The sequence below is a fragment of the Aquarana catesbeiana genome, linkage group LG09 (genome assembly GCF_042186555.1).
Source record: "Aquarana catesbeiana isolate 2022-GZ linkage group LG09, ASM4218655v1, whole genome shotgun sequence".
Taxonomy (NCBI): domain Eukaryota; kingdom Metazoa; phylum Chordata; class Amphibia; order Anura; family Ranidae; genus Aquarana; species Aquarana catesbeiana.
In genome coordinates this window covers 100,570,214-100,590,473 of record NC_133332.1, presented here as the reverse complement: position 1 = coordinate 100,590,473, position 20,260 = coordinate 100,570,214, and positions in this window count along the sequence as shown.

Below are 20,260 nucleotides of genomic sequence, written 5' to 3'. Positions count from 1 at the left end.
GATTTAATTTGTTACATAGGGAAAAATACAATTATAAAAATATTTACAAGATTTGAAATACTACCGGTGATAATAAGATTGATAAAACAAATACCAACAATATCACTAATGCCCCGGAGGTTTTAGGCAGCATATGTAAAAAAAAACACACAATTATATATTCTTAACCTGTTGGGGTATTGGCAACTACTCTTGTACTTTAAACACCATTTCTCAGAATTTTCTATTAAATATTAATGTTTTTCCTTTTGCGTCTTACCTTAGAACTGTGGGTAATTGCTTATAAGCAGTCAGCATTATTATTTTTTTTCCTGTAATTGCAATAATGTGTAAGCAAATGTTTTATTATTACTGCTATCACTATTGCTGATATTTACATTACCCTGGTAGACATCCTATAAAGCCCATTGATATATTTTACACAGAAACATTTTGCAGTAATCTCCCCACCTAGTGGTAGCATTCAGGAATTACAATTATTAAGGATATGGGCCAGATAAAACTTTTAAAGTAGCTCATTGGCCTTTATTTAAAATCCTTTTGCTATAAATTAATATGTATAGTGGAATAGGGCTACATAATAATTATGCAATGTATTTAATATTAAACTTTATTTTTGTCGGAAAGAAAAATTTCAGGAAGGGTTTTTTTCAACAAATTGGACCATTCTTTTTTTTTTTTTTAAACATTTTCTATTAATCATTTGTAGTCCTTTGATTCTGAGGATGTAAGGTATTTTTTGGTTGAACTTGATGAGATTTTTTCAACCTCTGCAAGGATTTTAGCAAGTGCTATTACAGATGCCTTCCTACTGTTTTGTTTACAATATAAATAAAACATGAATATGTTTATTAAATATGCAAATTAAGTAATGTATGTGTAAAATGTATGAGTCTAGTTTAACCAAAGCCCTTTTAAATATATAGTCAGAGTTCTCATTGTTTACTTGCAATGTTATGTTTGCTATATTCTAGGAGAAAGGTTTAATTATTGCATTATACTTGCTTATTAATAATTAAGAAAGGCATCATTGTAAAATCATAATCATAACACTACTGGGTATTTTCCCCTAAAATATGTCTTTCATTGACAAGACGTTTTACTTATCTTGGGAATCAGATGTACGCAGTGGGCATAGTGCTAAATAGTTAATTAGCGGGTCACAGTAGAGAAGTGTACTGTGTACACTAATTGGTACAAAATTTGCTTTTCCTAATTGCCAACTAATATTGTGATTTAATTAGTACTAAAGGACCTCAATGTTTGTACCAAAATAAATTAATCAAAATTTAAAGGGGGAAAAAGATAGTTTACTTTAATACTAAAATTAATATATTAATATATCACAAATGCATAAATGTCGTAAACAATAATATTCTATCTGTAAGTTATTATTTTTAGCCTTGTTCCAATTTTAGTAGTATCTCAAAAGTCACCTGCACAAAGAACTTTTAAATATAGTGCTTCAGTCTCTTTATTAAAGTGCAAGTAGATAGCAGAAGAATAGAATATAAAATGTTCATATGATGCATATCAAAAAGCAACATTTTGAACCATCAGACTCTTTTTTAACCCCTGATTGCTGTCAGGGCTGGGCTTAGCCCTTCCTTCCTCTGAGCTGGCTGCTCAGCTGTTGGCTAATTGCCAGCTCCTATCTCTCCACAGTGACTCACCTGTTGATGATTTCATGCTCGTCAGTCCTGCCTACTTAAGCCATCCAGCCCAGATGATCTCTGCCTTCGCCTTGGTCAACATCACAGAGACTATCTCCTGCGTTCCTGTTAAAGACTTGCTTGGCTGACATTCCTTCTGGCTCCAGATCCTGCTTGCTGTTCCACTACACTGATCTCTGGCTTCCTGACTTTCTGGCTTGTCTATCCGTTCCTGTTACCGAACTTTGGCTATGTTTTGACTACGTTTGTTCTATTTACTTTTAATTATTAAACAAGTGTGATTTAACTGTACTTCTCTCTCAGTCTGATTCATGGTTTCTGACAATTGCAACCTCCCAGCAGTCCTTAAAGTGGGCTTTAATGCCTAAGAGGCTGTGCATTTTCTGTATCATGTGACTGTTGTGACTGGCTTTCATAGCAGTTACATGATAGTGAGCCTGTCTTGCTGGCTCCTGATGGGAAGCCTTGACCCAGAGCTGTCAGTGACCGCTCAGCTAGTGTGCTGTGCCATGTGAGCCTGTTAATGATCTAACAAATTGCTGGGAATATACGCAAGTGTGCACTAATAGCGGCTATGCTATGCCTAAACTGACTGGGTAGGCATTGTCAATATAAATTAAGGAAATGGGAGAAGGGAACAAAGAAAACTTGCTGGATGGTTTTACAGGAGGGGCAGTCCTTTATGTTGTTCTTCTGCTGGCTATCGTTGGGGCCCTTTAAAAAGAATTTTTGCACAAGGACAGTTTTAGTAAACCAGCATGCAATATAAGTGCGGTAAGGATGCAGTAAAGGTGTGGCATGTCCTGCCTTCAGTAACTAGTAACTTCAGTAGTCCCTACTAGCAGTGTGAACAATGGGCAGTGAATCCTCTCACCAGTTCCTGCAGTGCAGCGGTGAACTCTTGCTGTATAAGGGGGCCTTTTCAGTCTCTCCACAGAATGCCTCTGGTCAGCAGTGAGAAGTAAAGGATGAGAAGATGTTCTGTTCTCCCTGCAGCAGCGGTGTGTGTTTTTTGAAATGTTGGCAATTATGGATCACATATGCTTTAAAGTAGATATAAATACTAATTGGATGACATTTAGTTTGATAAAGCACTGTATATCATAAACAACTAACATTTTTTAACAATGATTTGTTTTCAGATTTTGATCTCCTGCAGTCTCCTTAAAGCTACTTCCTGCATACATGCATTAACTCCAATTATGTCTGCATGGCCTTTCAGAGGGAGGATTCCTGATGGTGACAAAGGTGGTTCATGTCTGTAATGAGTGGTGAAGCAACTACATGTTGTCTCCATCTAAGGCCTGTTTGTCAAGATTACAACACAGGAGCATAATTGGATAACGGGGACAGAGTGTTGACACTGTATTACAGGAAGCACCTGAACATGGATCTTCCTGGCTGGGACACCAGGTATTAACATTACATTGGTTCCTTTCACAGCTGCTAGACTAGTACAAGTAGTATAGTCAGAAGTGGATTGTAGTAGTGACTCCCATGGAGTTCTCTCCTTTTCGCAGGTATTGTATATGCCTAAAACCAGGTGGAAAACACAAACAACACAATACTGTCCTATAAAATGGCAGTCAAGCAACATGCAATAGAAGGAGAAAGTGGTATAACAAAACGAAGTTAAATCCAGGACCTCAGTTCAAATCCTATGCAGAACCCATTCTCCTTGCAGGATCTAGATTGCATTCAGCCTCACAGCCCAGTAAACCAATATACTTCACTTAACCTTTCCTTGGGTCAACCTCAAAAACATTTGGGGAACTTACATGAAAAAAATATCCTTTAGAGCTTGTTCACATGTGGGGCAGCCCTTGCTGCTCCTCTAAAACGCGATCCACGTGGATTACTTTTCAGAGGGCACTTTAAAGGGTGATACATCTCTATCTCACTCTGTGATTTAACCCCATAAATGCCACAACACTGCAGTTGGGTGTATTGCATAGGGTTGTGGCTTGACCCCATAGATGTGCATGGGTCTGGGGCTGATAGTAATGTTCTTAAAATGCAACATGTTGTTTCATGTTTGCTGTGGCCATGGGATGTGTATAGCCCTGAGTGGGTGCACGTCTGTGTTCAGGTGGTCTATTGTGGGCAGTAAAACCACAGCTCAATTGCCTGGGATTAGCCGCACGTGTGAATGAACCCTTTGTAATTGGTAGTGTTGGCATTAAACACTAACAAGAGAGGGACCATTGTAACATTAATGAATGGGTGCTATTTCCTTGGGAGAAATCCTCTAAAATGTTGAATGCAGAATATGTAGGAGAGACACGCGTTCACAACACAACACAAACACAGTTTTGGGAGGCATTGTAGCTTAATGCCCTCCTTCCCATGACACTGTCTCTGTGATGTCAATGGTTAACTGGATGCAATGGGTGCTGCATATACAGTATACAGCATGTATTGCTGTGATACCTTACAAAGATTTTCAGGGATATAATAACTTTTTAAACAAAATTCCTTTACAGGCATTCCTGTAAAAGGAAGCTCTTAGCTATAAAATACCCTTAAAGCTGAAGTGCAGCTGGAACTGAACTCTTGGAGCTTAGTTTTAATTTCAAATGGATTGGAATGAGTAACAACCCCTGTCTAATATTCAGGACAACTACACTAAAATTCATAGTGTTGGAATACATTGTTCATAAGTTTTTGTACGAGAACTACAGATTTATTATTCAGCCAGTAGATGGCAGTGTTTATAAGTGTTTAGCTGCATCTATGGTTAAACTCTTTTTTTCTCTATATAATAAAATTTCCTGTTTCCTGTCCGCAAGGTAAAGTGATTGTAATGCCGCTTACACATGAGTGGACTTTTCGACGGACTAGGTCTGACAGTCTTTCCGACGGACTTTGTAGAGTAGGCCCGCTAGACTTACAAACGGACGGACTTGGACACACACGATCACTCCAAAAGTCCGATGGTTTTGAACGTGGTGACGTACAGCATGTACAACGGGACTAGAAAAAGGAAGTTCAAGCCCCATTATGCCACCCTTTGGGCTCCTTCTGCTAATGTCGTGTTTACCGCATGTTAGTAGAAGTTTGGTTAGAGACGAGTCGCGCTTTTCAAACTTCAGCATATTTCGATCGTTTTCTGTGGTTCAGTTTGTGCTTGTGAGGTTTGTATCTGGTTTTTTAAAGAAAAAAGGGAATATTTGGGACTTTAAATGAGACGTAACGGGGAATATTGCACCTCCATCCCTGGTTGCTTTTGCAAAAAAGAGGGGGGGGGTGGGACTTTAGATGAGGTGCGTGGGGTAGAGCCAGACAAAACCATATACATATGTAAAAAATTGTATTCTTTATTAGACCAAAGATAGGGCATGGATCAACCCATATAAACGCATAATAGAACATTGGCATATAAAATACAAAGTATCAACATACATATTGAGGGTAGTCACCAACATGACACAGAAAGTAAATATTGTACATCACAGTCCCCCAAATGGAGTAGGCATAACATTGTATCAGGGTGCTAGAGCAATAAAAACCATCTAGAATCATAAATATGAGATGGATGCATCAAAATAAGCTCAACAACATTTCATGGACTTCTATCCACTCATCAGGAGCAACTGCATCCATATACTAAAAAGGAGATAAAAAAAATCACCATTATAGTTTGATATAACCACAGACTGGAGGGGTAGAGAGATAAAGGATGATGATGAACAGATAAACGGCCATAACTGACATAAGAGCTGATATTAGGCCATGCGATACCACCTGCCGGAGGTCAGCCAGTTAAATATGTCCAGCACGGGAGCTGAGGAAAGGACCCAAGCATGGATCAGGAGCACACACTCAGTCCCCCAAAAAAGTGTGTATGGAAAAATCTTGATGTAACTGTGGATGGGATTTCTGTATTGTATATAATAAAGTAAGTGGTTTTTTTACCATATTGGTATAAATAAAAAGAAATGTCATATAGTGTAGACCCATCACCACAGTATAGAAGTATATTGTGGAGCATATCAACAAGGTGAACAGAATGAAAAAATAGGGTGTCCATATAGTAAGAAGAGAAGTTGTTATTCCTGAAATCAGGAGAAAATAATGAAAAGTAGGGTAAAGAAATATAGTAATGCTTGTTATAGAGGAATTAAAGAATAAATCAAGACCTTACAGTGTATTTACCCATGTAGGTCCTAATGGGATATGAACCAAAAATGGAGTGCAGTGTGGGACTGCTGAGAAAAGGTCACTGAAGGGGAACTGCAGGGTGAGCCCAGCGGCCAGGGTCCCATCCAGCGTCACACTGGCATGACAACAAAGGAGAGACAGCACGGCAGCAGCCGGACCTACTCACCATGTGTCAGCCAAGCTGAAATAGTTGGTTTTCTGTTTTAGTCTGGTTTTCAGTGCGTGTTGGTCAGTTCGTAACCTGTATAGCAGGCCGTTCTGGTCCGCTCGTTCCTGATCTTCAGGTCGCTTTTCATAGGCCTTGCTGTTCTTCAGTGCGTTCATTTAGGTTTGTTTGACCAGCCAACCGTTTTGAAGCCATGGTGCGTGGACGTACTCATTCTCGAGTTCGTGCTGCGTGGGGGCTTGGTGTTGGGGTTCATACTTTGACCCGAGCCCAGTCCATGAACAGGGTGAGGAGGAGTTCATGGACGAAGAATTGGCTGCGCCAGCGTGACCAATTCTCGCACATGCCTTTGCTCCGTGAGATCCGTGAGAATAATCCTGAGGATTTCAGGAATTATCTCAGGATGACTGACCCCGTTTTTCAACGTCTGCTGGCTACTCTGACCCCTTATATCAGCAGGCAGGATACCTGCATGAGGCAAGCCATCACTGCGGAGCAGAGGCTAGTTGCCACGTTACGTTACTTGGCGACTGGGAGGAGCCTTCAGGACCTTAAGTTCTCGACAGGCATCTCCCCCCAGGCTCTGGGGGTCATTATCCCAGAGACCTGTTCTGCCATAATTCAGGTCCTGCAGAAGGACTATATTAAGGTAAGTTTTATCCTTTAACATTACATGATATGTCTTTAATGTTTGCTAATGTATTGTATTAATTTCATCATTACCTAATTACCATGCTTGGAATATGCTGTGAATGTCCCCTTTATCTTCATGCATGCATGTTTTTTTTTGGTAAATCATTTTTTGCCCTACATGCATATTTGCCTTCACTAACCTCCCCACCATGCAATCCTGGGCCCCTATACACCTATAGCCTAGTCCCTTTAAAAATGTATATGGTCAGCTCCATTGTACTGCTTTACCCTCCCCCACGCCCTCAAATGTCTCCAAATGTCATGTGTAGTCTTCTACTAAATTAGAACCCTCCCCCACCCCCTCAAATTTCTCCAAATGTCATGTGTGGTCTTCTACTAAATTAGAACCCTCCCCCACCCCCTCAAATGTCTCCAAATGTCATGTGTGGTCTTCTTATAAATTAGAACCCCCCCCACATACAAATTGATCAATGTGCCATCAGAGGGGGTGAGTAATCTTATAAGTGGGCCTTATATGTTAGATTTTTTGAAATAATACTTTTAAAAAATGTTATACTGCTGTTGTGCAAGAATGTTTTTGTGTAATCTGCTTGCAAATTTATGTTTAAAAGTACTTATATATTTTTTTTCTTGTTTGACTCCACAGTTTCCTTCCATGCCACAGGAATGGCAGACTGTGGCCTCCCAGTTCGCTGACCATTGGGACTTTCCCAACTGTGTAGGGGCGATCGATGGGAAGCATGTTCGCATTGTGCCACCACCCCATTCGGGGTCTTACTACTTAAATTATAAGGGGTTTAATAGTGTAGTATTAATGGCGGTGGTATCAGCACAATATGAATTTATGTTCGTGGACGTGGGGAAGAACGGCCGGATGTCGGATAGAGGAGTCTTCGCACAGACCGAGTTGTGCCAGCGTCTCCAGACTGGTGGCCTTGGATTGCCACCTGATGCCGAGAACGTTGAGGGACTCCCCTCTGTATTCATCGCAGATGAAGCCTTTGCTCTTGGCGAGCACCTGATGAGGCCGTTCCCCTAAAGGTCCCTCACCCCGGAGAGGAGGGTATTTAACTACCGGCTGGTCAGAGCGAGAAGAGTTGTGGAGAATGCCTTCGGGATTATGGCCAGCCGGTTCCGTTTGTTTCTCTCGGCCATCAATATGGCAGACTATAAAATCAATAATCTCATCATGTCTTGTACATAATTTTTTAAGAAGACATTCACAAACATATCTAACTTCTGTTGGGCCTGAGGCCGGACTCAGTGCCGAATCTGCACTCACAGGCCTGGATACTGGCTGTACTGGCATGGCCCCCCAAACCGCCCGTCAAGTGCGGAACAGATATGTCAATTATTTTAATGATAGGGGGACCATTGCAATGCCAGAACATATTTAAACTAATAAAAAAAAAAATTATTTGGATCAAATCTCTTGTTTTTATTCTTGTTTATATTTATTTTTGGCTGTCTCCTAGCGCACTTGTTCAAGTGTGCAAGTGCATTTCCCTTTAGTCAATAAGGCCCTTTGTCACTGTAAACAAACAAAAAATTACACAACTGGTATTGAGTATTGAAAGAAGAAGCCACACACATTGTTGTAGTAAAAACATTTTACTGTGCGCACATTCAAAGGTGCATTTTTTTTAAACGTCATTTAAATTTTTATGATTTTTATCATTTTTTTAGTTTTTTTTATTAATCTAAATTTTTTTTTGTTATTTTATGCATATTTTTAAAAAAATATTTGTTTATAGAACTTTTTTACAACTGGGTTTTTTCACACATAATAAATAAACACAACTCTGGAACTTACAAAGTTCAACATGTCAAAAAATGTGCTGGTGATGTCACCCATGTAAAAGCAAAATTTAGTCCAAATGGGTAATGTCAGCATGTGCTATCTCCCATCATGGGGGATCAATGGACGTGTTTTGTGGGTGCAATCCCTTCCTCTCACAAACTAGCATTATGAGGAAGGGGTTGCAAACACAAAACGCGTACATTGAGATCCCCTGATGGCAGATAGCAAGTGTGCATCTGCTAAATTTGGCTTTTACTATTTAACAACTTGAAAAACATAAAAAAGATAAAATGTTAAACTGCAATGAAGAACATGATTGATGTTTTAGGCAAAAAGTGATTATAGTCTCCCCAAAACAGCAATCATGTTCTTCATTTCCTGTTGCATGCTGTCCAGCCGATTTCTCATGCTGTCAATTTGTTTGCGCATTGCATCAATTTGGCCATTCCAGACCATTATCTGCTCAATGAGTCTTTGTGCACTGTCTGTGCTAAATGGGTCCGCCGCTTGGCCTTCCACAACCAGAACTTCACCTAAAATTTGAGGAAAAATATGTATTTAGAAATATGCAAGCCTAAATAGATTACCTTAAGCTGGGGTGTCAGACACTCACTTGGTGGGGTGCAAATCTCGCCCACTTCCTCCACCTCTCCTTCTTCCAGATCCTCGGGTGGGCGTGGTCTTGGGCTTGGGGTAATTCCCGATTCAGGCTGGTGAGTTTGTGGGGTTCTGGGATCCTCTGACTGTTGTCTGAGTCTTTTCTCCCCTATGAGAATGAAACAAAAGGTATACTTAACACAGTGATATTTCAGTCCAGAAATAGGAATATGAAACCTTGCTTTGAAGTGGTAGACAATTGTCTGTTTGTAAAAAAAAATATTTTAAGACATGATTCAAATTCCCTTTTAACAAAACTGCAATACTTACCATTTTTGTCCAAGTTTCACAGATGGAGACACCTCAAGTATCCCCTGGAGCCCCTGTGTGGATTACTCTCAAAAATGTTCTCTGGTGTCACACAGTACACTAATGCTCGAGTCCAGATGTGGAAACAGCTGGTGTGTCCTGTCCTTACATTACACTGAATCATTTTTTATTAAGCATTCTAGTTTCAAACACATCTACACAACAATATCCTAAACTTCTTTTAATACGACAAATTATCAAGACCTAAATGTATGTAGAACCCTGTACCATCGTATTTCTTGCCAAACGAACAACATTTTATTATAATCATATGTAGTTTCAAAAGAACGATCTTTACGAACGGATGCTGTATAAACGAAAAGCATATGGATCAGCATGCAAGTTAAGTATTTCAATAGGAACACATGACAAGTACTTACTTTTTTTAAGCACCTTCTTGATTCTGCAATATTGTTCTGGCTCCCTAGTTTTTAGGTCAGACCGGCGCTTTCTCAATTGGTCTTTAGCCCTCTTAATTCCAAATTTTTGCTCAATAGTGGTGACAACTGAGGACATTATTTTATCCTTCCGCATATTGGGTCTGGTGTACGGTCCTTTTTTGCCTACATAGTCCTCCCTCCTCAATATGGCCATCATCTCCACCATCTCTTCAAAGGCCATGTTGGTGGCCTTATACCTCCTCCTGGATCTGGATGTTTGTGGCTCCGGGCTTTCCTCCGCGCTAGTTCCTGATAATCTCTCCGCCATCTTTATCTATATACTCCCAGTGCGCAACGAGGAGTGAAGGGGCGGGGAAAAATTGTCCTAAAGAACATCAGGGGTGGGCGACGCAGGCGGAGCATGACACATGCGCAGTGTATATAAAGCTAGTACGCTGGCCTACGTATGTCCGTGCGGAAGTAGCGAGTGTCATAAATGAAGGTAAGATTTAAACGTGGGTGTGTGGTTTTTGTATGTGTTTGGTGTGTGTGTGTGTATGTGTTTGGTGTGTGTGTATGTGCACCCTATATTGTGATAAAAATAATACTGGGAGTTTGGACTGACATTACAGTTTTTATCTTGTGTCTTGTCTTTCAGAAAAAATGAATCCCTTTAAGGAGGAGGATTTTTTGAGTCATTTTATTGACCTCTATCAAGAGAACCGAAACCTGTGGGAGGTCAAGCACCCCTTGTATTTCAATAAGCAAGCAAGGCAGGCAACACTGGGGAGACTTCTGGAGTTTGTAAAGACTCGAGTCCCCCAGGCAGACATTAAGTTAGTGGAAAATAAAATTGGGATCTTGCGGAATATGTACAGGCGGGAACACAAGAAGATACAGGATTCCCTCAAATCAGGAGCAGCAGCAGACAAGGTTTATGTCCCCAAGCTGTGGTACTACCCCAAACTGAGATTTCTGGATGACCAGACAGAAGCAAGGCAATCGCTTTCGACCCATCCCTCCACCCCTCCCTCCACCCTTCCCTCCACCCCAGCTGAAGCGTCCCAGGAAGAACCGGGCCCTTTCATCACTGATGAAGTGGATGCGCCCAGCTGCAGCCAGGTATACTTTTTTTGGTAATTTTGGATTGTCTAAATATTAATGATGTAAACTAAAATGTTTGAATTGCTTACAAATCAATGATTTAATCACAATTATTATTATGTATACATATCACTAGACAGTAGTGGCCAAAAATGTTGTTCAAAGATTGGTGAACAGCTAGAATAATGGTGGGGTCAAAATTCCTTTTCTATTTTTTTTAAATTATATTTGCAAGTCATGAGCTTAAAATTGTGTTTGATTGAGGAAGCAAAAATTACAACTATGTCCCTTTTTTATACACAGGATGAGCTCAGCCAGGAGGAGGCCATGCCCAGTGGTAGAGAGGAGGAGGCCGTGCCCAGTGGCAGGCAGGAGGTGGCTGGGCCCAGTAGAAGCCTCACCGAATGCCAGGTGCCTCCCCTCCACCTTACCACCAATAGGCCCAGGAAGATGACCCAAACAGAGGAGGAATCACTTGCCCTCATTCGGGAAGCCAGCCAAATGCTGAGTAACCCCCCAATGCTGAAGAGGCCTATGGTACTTATTTGGCCACCAGGTTGATGGAACTTGAGAAGGGGCAACGCCTCCTCTGTGAGGGGATTTTTTATGAGGCCCTTCAGAAGGGGTTGAGGGGCCAGCTTACTCAAACCAGCCATATTTCTGATGAAGCCCCTCCTCCTCCTCCTGCCACAAGTACACCACCAGAGGCACAACCTCCAAGGAAGGCTGTAGAAAAGCGTGGAGGGAAGGCTGCAGGGCAGCGTGCAGGGAAAGCTCAACAGAAGAGTCGAAAGTGATTGCCTGGCTTCAGTCTGGTCTGAGCTATGACTAAGCACCGTGCCTGGTGTGAAACATGTCAGCAGCAGTGCAGTTAGTCTGTACTTACCTTTGATGCCTTGATTTTACTTTTCAAGAAAGGTGAATATTTGGATGTGGCTATCCAGCCTTTCATTTTTTCCATTATCTCTGGTCTGACAGAAGACGCAGAGTGCTCCTTATTATATTAACTCCGCAAAATCCCAATTTTGATTTCCACTGACTTGATGTGTGCCCTGGGGGACAAAAGGCTTCACAAATTCCAAAAGTGTCTCCAGTGTTGCCTTCCTCATTTATGTTTTTCCCAGAATAAATGGCTATTTTATTTACCGAAAATGATTTACTATGTGTTTTTATTCAAAAAGGACATTTTGTTTGTGAGTAGGCAGGTACATGTCAAAAAGACTATGGGGGTTATTTACAAAAGCAAAATCATTTAACAATTTAAGTGCAAACTACAAGTGCAAAGTGCACTTTAAATTGCACTGCAAGTGCACTTGTTGGAAGTGCAGTCGCTGTAAATCTGAGGGGAAGATCTGAAATTAGGGAAGATCTGCTGATTTTATCATCCAATCATGTGCAAGCTAAAATGAATTTTTTTTTGTTTCCTTGCATGTGCCCCTCGGATCCACAGTGACTGAACTTCCAAGTGTTCTTTCAGTGCAATTTCAAGTGCACTTTGCACTTGTAGTGCTAAATGAATTTGCCTTTTGAAAATATCCCCCCTATGTCAAATTAACAAGGGACACCAACCTCATTAAGGTTCCTAAACAATACAAGATAATAATGTTTCTGTGGTAACTTGAAACTCCTAAAAAAAATTACAAATTTAAATCAATTGATTTTTTATAATTTTTCACAAATTGTAAAATATATATTGTTGAAATATAAAAGTAAAAAAGATGAGTCAAATAAATAATTTTCTACATTATTTATGGAGATCTGGCTTTTAAAAACTATAATATTAGTCATGACATGAGGATAAATAATGAAGAAAGTAGTTTGTGAGAACTCTCTGTGAATATAAGCAGCAAAACAACTTCATTCTTCTCATTATAAAGAAGAAAACAATGCGCTGTATTAAAATATCACAGAATTAGCAGCGTGAGGAATGTGCTAGCTTCAATACAAAGGCTAGTTTTACCAGACCGAGCGCTTCCGTCTTGTACTTGCTTCAGATTTGGTCCGTCGGACAAGCACACAGACGAACGATTAGCACACTAGAAAGCCGAGTCCGTCGGAAAGATTTGAAACATGTTTCATTTCTAGGTCCGTCGGACTTTTGGGAAAAAAAGTTCGCTGGAGCCCACACACAATCGAATTATCCGACGGAGTCCGGTCAGCCGGACCAAGTCTGCCAGAAAGTCTGCTCATGTGTACGCGGCATTATGGAAAATATTTTATTAAAATAAAAATAACAAACATGTTACACTTATCTGCGCGATACAGTGATTTTGCACAGAGCAGCCCCGATCCTCCGCTTTTCAGGTCCCCCACGCTCTGGGCCCTTCCCCCTTGCTGAGTGCCAAAACAGCAAGCTGCTTGCTGTGGGGGACACTTGTGCATGCTTGTTCCCGAGCCGGCTCTCTGTGTCTATAAGGCGCAGCTCAGCCCCACCACACCCCCGCTCCCTCCTCACTGGCTGTGATTGACGACAGCAGGAGCCAATAGCTCTTGCTGTTGCATCTCATCCAATCAGGAAGGAGAGACCAGGGAGAGCCTCGGGTCTCCTGCACATCCAGGCCCGGATTTACTCCCTTTGCCGCCCCAAGGCCGGGTCTTTCAATGCCGCCCCCCCCCACACACACACACACACACACACACACCACGTCCTTTATCGATGACTTCTACAATAGTTCAATTAAAAACATATCTCCACACATGAGAACACTGAAAATAACTGGCTTTAATTGTACAGACTAAAAATACTTCAGGGTAAGCGCGCGAGGGGTAAGGATTTTTCGCAGGCAATTTTTCAAGGCAATGGCTGGTGTTAGTGCTTCAATCATCCCCGGCACCATGGTTGTTATGGTGTCAGGATGATTGAAACACATTACTTCTATCATTACATTGTAATATAAACTGAAATAGTTCAACTCACCATAATGCAGAATCATTGGGAGCCCTGAGCGTGTCACTTGCCACCATCTCTTGTCACTTGCCACAATGCCTGCCACCAGATGGGGATGTCACTTGCCACTATGCCTGCCACCAGATGGGGATGTCACTTGCCACCATGCCTGCCACCAGATGGGGATGTCACTTGCCACCATGCCTGCCGCCAGATGGGGATGTCACTTGCCACCATGCCTGCCATCAGATGGGGATGTCACTTGCCACGCTGCCTGCCACCAGATGGAGATGTCACTTGCCACGCTGCCTGCCACCAGATGGGGATGTCACTTGCCACGCTGCCTGCCACCAGATGGGGATGTCACTTGCCACGCTGCCTGCCACCAGATGGGGATGTCACTTGCCACCATGCCTGCCACCAGATGGGGATGGCACTTGCCACCATGCCTGCCACCAGATGGGGATGTCACCTTCCACGCTGCCTGCCACCAGATGGGGATGTCACCCTCCACGCTGCCTGCCACCAGATGGGGATGTCACTTGCTACGCTGCCTGCCACCAGATGGAGATGTCACTTGCTACGCTGCCTGCCACCAGATGGGGATGTCACTTGCCACCAGATGGGGATGTCACTTGCCATCAGATGGGGATGTCACTTGCCACGCTGCCTGCCACCAGATGGGGATGTCACTTGCCACGCTGCCTGCCACCAGATGGGGATTTCACTTGCCACCAGATGGGGATGTCCCTTGCCACCAGATGGGGATGTCACTTGCCACCAGATGGGGATGTCCCTTGCCACCATGCCTGCCACCAGATGGGGATGTCACTTGCCACCATGCCTGCCACCAGATGGGGATGTCACTTGCCACCAGATGGGGATGTCCCTTGCCACCAGATGGGGATGTCCCTTGCCACCAGATGGGGATGTCCCTTGCCACCATGCCTGCCACCAGATGGGGATGTCACTTGCCACCAGATGGGGATGTCCCTTGCCACCATGCCTGCCACCAGATGGGGATGTCACTTGCCACCATGCCTGCCACCAGATGGGGATGTCACTTGCCACCAGATGGGGATGTCCCTTGCCACCAGATGGGGATGTCCCTTGCCACCAGATGGGGATGTCCCTTGCCACCATGCCTGCCACCAGATGGGGATGTCACTTGCCACCAGATGGGGATGTCCCTTGCCACCATGCCTGCCACCAGATGGGGATGTCACTTGCCACCATGCCTGCCACCAGATGGGGATGTCACTTGCCACCAGATGGGGATGTCCCTTGCCACCAGATGGGGATGTCACTTGCCACCAGATGGGGATGTCCCTTGCCACCATGCCTGCCACCAGATGGGGATGTCACTTGCCACCAGATGGGGATGTCCCTTGCCACCAGATGGGGATGTCCCTTGCCACCAGATGGGGATGTCCCTTGCCAATGTTGCCATGCTTCCTGCCATCAGAAGGAGGAGGGCGGAACAGCGGTTCGGGCAATGAGAGATATCATCTCTCTCCCCGCCGCCGCACCGCTGACACTACTAGCTACTTTCAATTTTTTTAAAAATGGCGCAGGGCGGCGCAATCACGCTACTGCGCATGCGCCGCCTGGCCGAGCGCTTACGAGCTTTCCCGAGCCCGGCCGGCTTCGGAACGGCGCATGCGCAGTTGCGAGGTCGGCTCGCGGCCATCTTTTCTATGGGCACTGGTGCCCATAATAGACTTTAATGGGCAGCACGAAAGGGGGGGCGGCCGCGAAGTCGCTGCAGGAGCGGCGCCGCCCCTACACCACTGCCGCCCCGAGGCCTGGCCTCGGTGGCCTTGTGGCTAATCCGGCCCTGTGCACATCACTGGATCTGGCTTAGGTAAGTATTAGGGGGGCTGAGGGAGGAGCTGTACACTGAAGGTTTTTTACCTTCATGCATAGAATGCATGAAGGTAAAAAAATTTCAGTTTTTACAACCACTTTATGCAGCAAAGTGCATGTGGGCTGTGCATTGTCTGTTCTGTAGGGCTATATACAGAATTTCTAACATATAGCAATAACATGTGCATACTTGCCAACGATTTTCCCGGGACAATCCCGATTTTGGGACCCTCGTCCCGATTAAAATCCCAGGATTTTGCTTTTGTCCTGGGAATCGGGACTGTTTTTGGCTACAAAAAGATTGCCGCCGCCATGACGTCTCCCCGTGTGTTCAGTGGAGAGGAGAGGGGCCTCTGATCCGTGCAACTAATTGGCTTCTCTCTTCAGTGTACAAGTAGACAATTCTCTTATACACTGAAGCCGATTGACTGCACGGATCGGAGACCACTCCCCTCTCCACTGAACAAACGGGGAAACAGAAAAATCATGGAGCTGCTGCCATACCTCCGTCCTGTGTGTCCGACGAGCAGGGACACTGATGTAAGGACTGGGCTCTGCTAGAGACACTGATGTAAGGACTGGCCTCTGCTGGGGACACTGATGTAAGGACTGGGGCTCCGCTGGGAACACTAATGTAGCGAATGGGCTCTGCTGGGGACACTGATTTAAGGACTGGGCTCTGCTGCGGACACTGATGTAAGGACTGGGCTCTGCTGGGGACACTGTTGTAAGGACTGGGCTCTGCTGGTGTCACACTGATGTATTGACTGGGCTCCGTTGGGAAAACAGATGTAAGGACTGGGCTCTGCTGGGGACACTGATGTAAGGACAGAGCTCTGCTGGGGACACTGATGTAAGGACTGGGGCTCCGCTGGGGACACTGATGTAAGAACTGTGGCTCCACTAGGGACACAAGATGTAAGGTCTGGGGCTCCACTGGGGACACCAGATGTAAGGTCTGGGGCTCCACTGGGGGCACCTGATGTAAGGAGGGGCTCCGCTGGGGGCACCTGATGTAAGGAGGGACTCTGCTGGGGGCACCTGATGTAAGGACGGACTCTGCTGGGGGCACCTGATGTAAGGACGGACTCTGCTGGGGGCACCTGATGTAAGGAGGGACTCCGCTGGGGGCACCTGATGTAAGGAAGGACTCCACTGGGGACACCTGATGTAAGGAGGGACTCTGTTGGGGGCACCTGATGTCTGTAGGGACTCTGCTGGGGGCACCGGATGTAAGGACGGACTCTGCTGGGGGCACCTGATGTAAGGACGGACTCTGCTGGGGGCACCTGATGTAAGGACGGACTCTGCTGGGGTCACCTGATCTAAGGACGGACTCTGCTGGGGGCACCTGATGTAAGGACGGACTGTGCTGGGGGCACCTGATGTAAGGACGGACTCTGCTGAGAATGCCTAATGTAAGGAGGGACTCTGCTGGGGACGCCTGATGGCATCTGGTGGCAGGCGACGTGACAGGTGACACGCTAAGGGCCCTGATTCTGCATTATGGTGAGTTGAATGATTTGATTTTATATTACAATGTAATAATAGAAATAATGCGCTTCAATCATCCTGACAGCATAACAACCATAATGCCGGGATGATTGAAGCGCTAACACCAGGTGTTTGGAGTATCTTTATCTGCTGATTGTTAAACTTTCTGGAATACACATATTTCTATTGTGGTGTAGGATCTGGGCCTGCTGTCCTTCCATCCCTCCTTTTTTCCTTCCTTCTCTCTCCTTCCCTCCCTATCACTTTCTTTCTCTCTCTCTCTCTCTCTCCCCCTCCCTCCCTCTTTCTCCCTTTCTTTCTCCCTCCATCCCTTGTTCATCTCAGACTCTAACCACACCCCATTTGAGCCATGCCCCTTTAAGCCACGCCCAATATTTTCCTTAAACCGGGCCCATATTTCCTTTCCCCCACTATGCCACGCCTACAAACGAATGCCCCGACCACTAATTATAATAAGACCCCGCCTACAGGCAAAAAAGTGTCTGTATACATTTTTTTACAATGTTGGCAACTATCCATGTGAGTGATGTAAAACCTTATTGATTGAATTGTGCTTTGTGAGCTGGTCATTCAAACAAGGATTACAAATACATCTGCTGTTGCGAATGCAAAAAATTTCATAAAATGAAATGTGCCGTTGTGGTGTAATACCATATAAAAGAGTTTCAGTGATATAAAAACTAGTAAACAAAATTCCTTACAAGTATCACTGCAAAAGGATGTCCTTGTCTATGAAGTCTCCTAATTACAACTCCAGGTAGATCACAATAGGTAATAACCCCTATCTAATCTAGCATAATTATACAGTCACCAATGGCAATGACATGTAAGTAATGCAAAATAAGTATATTTAATATGGGGGTGTATCTAATGTGAAAATTCAGCAAGGTTTTTTAACAGAAGAGACCCTAGAGGCTTCTTCTACCTTAAATGACCCCTCTGCCTGTCAGTGGGTAATGTGATCTGAGCTGTGCATGCGTGGGAGTGACATCACCGCAGCCCAGCCATTCAAGTGGCTGAAGATTTGGAACCCAGAAGGAAGACCAGGTTACCATATAAGCGAGATGGACCAGAAAGAGCCGTGATAGCCCAGAGCTGGACAGGTCTGTCTGTAGGTAAGTCTCTCATAATGTACTAGCATGCGGTGGATACTAGTACATTATGACTTAAACCTGCAGGGGGCACATTTTTTTAAAACTCTTAATTAGACTTTACTACCACTTTATTTTTAGTGAGAAAATTTTTGATGTATGTTATTAATAATCTGTATTTTGTGGGAAGCTGTGTGTTAATTATTTTTGACATTTTTAAACAAGTGTAGCAATAACTCTCGGCAGAGCTGCTAGTTTAAGCGGGCTTGTTACCTTCACAAGCACCAACACTTGAGTACGTTTTCAATGCTTTATTGAACAATTAACGAAGGAAGTAGCAGGAAAGAGGCAGAAGGGAAACTGCAGGGAAGCTCAAATACCTCTCTGTAGGATTCTTGACAAATGTCCTTTAGAGTTGAATATTACAGTAGAATGCGCTCCCCTTGTGGGACACACTCTTTGCTCGCCTGGATAGGCCTCTCTCACTTGCCAGTACGTAGCACGAACAAAAGTCTCTGCCACAGACTTGCTTGGGATGAACCCGTACGATCCTCTGCCACAGGATGTATTGGTTTTGTGGTGAATGTCAGTCACAGTGCTTGAACCTTTAAGCCAAACCCGGCAACACTATGCTGTAAAGTTACTTTAGGATACGTCCTCCAACCGAGTCACCAGGCCCCTCTCCAGACCAGCACTCTGCATGATCCTTCCATGACGGGTCCTCCCCTGGGATCTCCTCGGTTGTCCAGCTTCTTCACTCTGGATAGACAGCTCAGGACCATTCCTCTGCTGCTGTGGTAGGCCCCAGACAAGCTTCTGGGCCCACCCATGCGCCGCAGCGACGCGGGCAGGCCCGGATTTACTCCCTTTGCCGCCCCAAGGCCGGGTCTTTCAATGCCGCCCCCCCCCACACACACACACACACACACCACGTCCTTTATCAATGACTTCTACAATAGATCAATTAAAAACATATCTCCACACATGAGAACACTGAAAGTAACTGGCTTTAATTGTACAGACTAAAAATACTTCAGGGTAAGCGCACGAGGGGTAAGGATTTTTCGCAGGCAATTTTTCAAGGCAATGGCTGGTGTTAGTGCTTCAATCATCCCCGGCACCATGGTTGTTATGGTGTCAGGATGATTGAAACACATTACTTCTATCATTACATTGTAATATAAACTGAAATAGTTCAACTCACCATAATGCAGAACCATTGGGAGCCCTGAGTGTGTCACTTGCCACCATCTCTTGTCACTTGCCACAATGCCTGCCACCAGATGGGGATGTCACTTGCCACTATGCCTGCCACCAGATGGGGATGTCACTTGCCACCATGCCTGCCACCAGATGGGGATGTCACTTGCCACCATGCCTGCCACCAGATGGGGATGTCACTTGCCACCATGCCTGCCACCAGATGGGGATGTCACTTGCCACGCTGCCTGCCACCAGATGGAGATGTCACTTGCCACGCTGCCTGCCACCAGATGGGGATGTCACTTGCTACGCTGCCTGCCACCAGATGGGGATGTCACTTGCCACTATGCCTGCCACCAGATGGGGATGTCACTTGCCACCATGCCTGCCACCAGATGGGGATGTCACTTGCCACCATGCCTGCCACCAGATGGGGATGTCACCTTCCACGCTGCCTGCCACCAGATGGGGATGTCACCTTCCATGCTGCCTGCCACCAGATGGGGATGTCACTTGCTACGCTGCCTGCCACCAGATGGAGATGTCACTTGCTACACTGCCTGCCACCAGATGGGGATGTCACTTGCCACGCTGCCTGCCACCAGATGGGGATGTCACTTGCCACGCTGCCTGCCACCAGATGGGGATGTCACTTGCCACCAGATGGGGATGTCCCTTGCCACCAAATGGGGATGTCACTTGCCACCAGATGGGGATGTCCCTTGCCACCATGCCTGCCACCAGATGGGGATGTCACTTGCCACCATGCCTGCCACCAGATGGGGATGTCACT